The sequence below is a fragment of the Silene latifolia genome, chromosome Y (assembly GCF_048544455.1).
Source record: "Silene latifolia isolate original U9 population chromosome Y, ASM4854445v1, whole genome shotgun sequence".
NCBI classification, from domain to species: Eukaryota; Viridiplantae; Streptophyta; class Magnoliopsida; order Caryophyllales; family Caryophyllaceae; genus Silene; species Silene latifolia.
Window position 1 is genome coordinate 226996887 of NC_133538.1, and position 5269 is coordinate 227002155.

General features: G+C 42.3%; 1 non-coding gene across 1 annotated transcript; it reads left to right on the forward strand.

Annotated features, from left to right (window-relative positions):
- Positions 1–3557: 3557 nt before the first annotated feature.
- On the forward strand, positions 3558–3664 carry LOC141635874 (small nucleolar RNA R71). Its single transcript, XR_012540529.1, has one exon. It is a non-coding gene; the product is annotated as a small nucleolar RNA R71 (small nucleolar RNA).
- The last annotated feature ends 1605 nt before the right edge of the window (positions 3665–5269 follow it).

A 5269-nucleotide genomic window follows, 5' to 3' on the forward strand; every position in this document is an offset into this window, starting at 1 on the left:
AAGGAGTACTACTCACATTCCTAAATAAACCGGTCATAGATGTCACCAGTTATAGGCTCTAATAACTCAGAATATATAAGTAGTTTGCCAAAAAACTAAGTCAAGTCTCAAGTCCAGCAAGTAAATTAACGAAAACTCGTAGACTATGCATATATGATTCTACTAATAACATGTTAATCAAGCAAGGCTTAGGCAAAAACAGGTGCAAATGCAATGTCATCATTGAAATACTACCGTTCCGACTCGACCTATATGCTAAAATAAACGTGCAATTTATTGAAATTTTTGAAATTTTTTGAATTTTTTAATTGAAATTTTTCAAATTTTTTTTGAATTTTTGGTATACATATATAAAATGAAATAAACAATGCAAAATAGAATGTAAACGTGAATGCAAGCAAATGATATGCGACGCAAAACCCTTCCCTAAACCAAATCGCACAATGTCCCCATTGTGCAAAATCATGTAATGAAAAAAAAAAGAGAAACGGGAAATTGCGAGAAGATTAAATAAATAAGACATGAAGTAAAGACTTAGAAACTCACAAGACTTTAAGCGCAGCAAGGGAAACCTCCCCAAACCAGCGTGATCTAGGAGGTTTCAGTAGCCAGCAGTGCTACTAATAAATACCTGAAAAGACAAACAAAGAACCACGCATAAAACCGAGAAAGCAATGAAGGAGCGGTAATTATGTGCAAAGCTACGAAAATGGAAGAAATCAAAAATGAGTCGGGAAATAAAATAGAGTAGAAAACTCCCTTAATCCCGCAAAACGACCCAACACAGCAGGGGAAAGGTCGTGAACAGTGCACAAAGAAGTGTGGTGGTCGATCGACCATAGATGGCAGTCGATCGACCAAAGTGAATAGGAACAGCTCCTGAGATGCGCAACTCAGTCGATCGACCATGTAAGGCAGTCGATCGACTGGGAAAGTTGCTGTAAATTTCTGATTTCTTCGTATTTGCTCAATTACTTGAGCTAATGAGGTCTAAAAACCTGCAAATGCACAATAATACGCGCCCAAAATTGCGCAAAACCCAAAGTAAAGTCTAAAGCGTATAAAAATCCTAAGCAACAAAAATAAATGCGAAGTCTCGCGCACACAAAATACGGTAAATAGTCATAAAAGCAATAAAGTAAATGTTTGATAAAGCATTTGATCAACTAATAGTTGATCAAGAATGGCCATGGTATGGCCCACTTCGTTGGCTTCTGGCTACTAGAGGTAACCTCAACGGTGCTTATCTTATCAGCTGCACCCTTCGTAGCTTCCACGTCCGTATGGCTCAACGGATCAACACTTTCATCATCTCCCCAGTCAATAATCTCTTCGGACTCGTCAGAATCCAAATCGGACTTTCTCACTTTGACCGGCTCGTCATCAACTTCCTCATCAGTGCCATAGCTAAGGCAACCAAAACCTCCTCTTTGAATGATCGGCTCCTTCACAGTTGGAGCAACTTGCAGCACTTCCTTCCCCAAACCAGCTCCTGCAGTATCAGAAATAGACAAATCTTCCTCCAATTTGCTCCCAATCTGGGGCGGATGGGTTACAACAGGAATGGGAGTAGAGATAGGCATGTCAGGAAGCACAAAGTAAGATTTCTTTTCAGAAACCGTATTGCAAGTCACAGGCCACATGGGGTCCTTCTCCTTAGCAGGTGGGGCAAAGACAATAGAGTGCTTCCCTACTTTAAAAGTCAAGGTACCCGAACCAACATCTATGACTGCACCAGCAGTGTGCAGAAATGGCCTACCCAAAATAATGGGAATATGGGCATCCTCAGGCATGTCAAGTACGACGAAGTCAACAGGGAAGAAAAACTTCCCTATTTGCACGGGGATGTCCTCTAAGACTCCTATTGGCTGGACCGCAGATCGGTCAGCCATCTGTACTGTCATGTCTGTCACTACGAACCTAGTCAATTTTAGCTTCCTAGAAAGACTCAAGGGCATTACACTTATACTAGCTCCTAAGTCACATAATGCCTTCTCAATAGAGAAGGTACCTATATTGCAAGGAACAGAAAAAATACCCTGGTCTTCTAGTTTGTGAGGTGCAGTGTGAGACAAATAAGAGCATGACTCTTTGGTTAATGCGACAGTATGCACATTTTCAAGTGACTTTTTCTTAGACAAGAGTTGTTTCATGAATTTAGTGTAAGCAGGCACTTGATTAACTAACTCAAGGAAAGGCACTTACTTGTACATTCAAGCTACGAATAACTTTTTCAAATTTATTGAAAGATACATGTTCCTTCGTCGGCACTAGTCGTTCCGGATATGGGGCTGTAAGAAGTAGCTTAGCCCTCTCCTCTAAATCGCGCATGCCGGTATCCGTGGACTTAGGCTGAAAGTCCACTACTTTCTCCTTGTTGAAGCTTGAACCCTCTTCAGACCGTCTCAAATGTGAACCATTGATCGACATCGGGTCGTACTTGAGCCGGGATCGACCCATCAAAGACTCGGGTCTTTCCCCAATATTTTCGGGACTGTCGTACCCCGAAACAAATGATCCCTCAAGTTGTCGGGCATCGGAGGACGAAAAATCTCACTATCAGCAGCGATCTCAGTCGATCGACCAGTGATGTCAGTCGATCGACTGAGTGGAACAGGACCAGAAGTTTCTGTAACTCGCACTTCAGTCGATCGACCGGGTATGTCAGTCGATCGACTGATATACCCGGTAGACGCCTTTTTCTTTCCTTTGCTCGTTCCAGCTTTGTTTTGACTCGGTTTCGCCTCATCTTTTGCAGCATCATCCTCGACCATAGCAGGCCCCTCCAGGGTGGACCCACTCCTCAACGTGATGGCATTAAAGGTCTCCTTTTGGTCAGTTTGAGTCGGTAAGTGTCCCGGAGCTCGAGTGGTATTCTTACTAGCCAATTGAGCAATTTGGCTCTCTAACATCTTTATCCCGGCCTCTCTAGCTTGGGACTCCTTCAGCAATAAGTTCTTCAACTCGGTGAACTCGGAATTTTGGGATTGTTGCTGCTGCTGAGGAACATATGGAGGCTTTTGATATGGCTGCTTATGTGGAGGCACATAGGCTTGCTTTCTTCTCGCTTTCTTTGTTGTGGAGGTTGAGTCGGATTCAGGACATTCTGGCTACTCCACCTCAAGTTGGTGTGGACATTCGGCTCATAGTACGTGTTTGTCTGCCTATAATGTTGAAAGGCAGCGCAAGACTCAAAGGGGATAGAACAATTTTCTGAGACATGCCCCTCAGCTCCACATCTTCTACAGATGAAAGGACCGTCTGAAACAGCATTAACATGGTATATCCCTCCTTTAGAAGCTCCTCCCAACTCATATTTGTTAAACCTTGCAGTGAGAGCTTCTAGTGCGGCAACCGAGGAAGATTCAGCAGCTCTCCTTTGATTGCCTCTGGAATTCCCATATTCACCTTTATGGGTGGCTAAGTCATCAATGATCTTCCACCCCTTAGTCTCTCCCATATTCTCAGCAAATCGGCCATTGGCTGCAGCATCCAAAATAGCCCTCTGATCGTCATACAACCCATTATAGAACTGATTGCAAAGACTTCATTTTTCGAACCCATGGTGCGGTATGGTTCGCACCAGTTTCTTGAAACGGGCCCATGCTTCATGAAAGTTCTCATCAGGCCTCTGTTTAAAGCTCGTGATCTGAGCTCTAATGGCATTTGTCTTCGAGGCAAAGAAGTAATTCTTGTAGAATGCCAAGGCCAATGAATTCCAGTCGGTGATCCCATGAGCGGCTCGATCCAGATCTCTATACCACTCCCTTGCAGCATCACGAAGGGAGAAAATGAACATGGTCTCCTTTATCTGGTCTTGGGTCACACCGGTCGGCGGGGGTATAGAGAAGCAGTAATCGATAAATATCTCCATATGCTTGGCTGCATCTTCATTTGCAGCCCCCCCGAACTGGTTCCTCTCAACTAGGTTGATATAGGAAGGCTTTGGTTCGAATTTCCTATCAGCTCCAGGTAATTCGAATCCCTTGTAAAGATTTTCGGCTGTCGGCTAAGAATGACTTGCTATAGTTGCTTCTTCAGCCATGACTGGAATTTCTGGAGAAGTGACTGTCTCAGCTGAAGAAATAGAAGCAGGAGATGTGGGTGGATCTTCCTCGAATAGAGCGTTCTCGTAGTAGCTTGACAGAGTACTCAGCTCTTCCTCTGTCGGTAATACCCTTTGTGATCGTCTCAACTCGCGCAAGGATTTCTTAATCTCAGGATTGAACGGTACTAGTTCACCACCCTGTGGCCTGCACATAAGAAGAAACTACAAAAAGAATATAAGAGAAGTTTAAGGAACAGGTGTCCCTTAAACTAAGAAAGACTAAATAAAAACAACTAAAAATTAGAACAATTGCCTCCCCTGAACGAACGCCAAAATTTGATACCCGTCGTTGTGAGCACCAAAAATAAAATTTATAATCTCCTATTAAAACTAACCTAGGCTAGTGGTAACAGGGTCGAACCACAAGGAGGCGAATGTAATTTCTATTTGTCTAATTTAGTCTAAGGTAACGAAAGTGGGGGTTGATTTGATTTGGTCTATACTAATAGCAAATAAAGACAATAAACTAAATAAATAGTTAAAACAGATAAAAGAAGGGGTACTAGGATGGTCGGTTCGTTATAGTTTCGGCGGCAGCATACTAAACAGGTCTAAATCAAACACATGAGGCGGGAAATAAAGAGGTCCTCTCGGTCCACTTTTAACAAATAGCATCTTTCGATCTCTCTATAAGTCCCTAATATCACTAATACTAACTTTCGTCCTGAAAAGTGACTAACGGTCTAAACTTTACCTATTTTTCGATCTCAGCATAGTTTAGTCATTTTAATTGGTGATCTAACAACTGTCCCTATCTTTCGATCTAGTGGGTTAGTCAAATATTAAGCATTCAACTAGTCGCATGCATTCGAATCGTCAAACACAACATTTAAATCAATTAAAACGAGGGTAAACCTCACGTGGTCAGTCGATCGACCAAGTATGGCAGTCGATCGACTGACACGCGATTCAGGCCGTATTCATTCTATTGCTGCCTACACTATAATTCCCCTACATCCTAGCACAAACTATTTAGCTACTCATACTAAGGGTGATAACAACAATAAAGCCAATAAAATAGACAGAAGAATTCATGCTTGAAATAATAGAACAAACAATTAACATAAAACGATGAATCGGTTTTGGGAAACTAACTAGCAATTCTATCCTACAAAACGATAATAAAGCAAACTGAATTATTAGCAGAAGAATACCGATTGG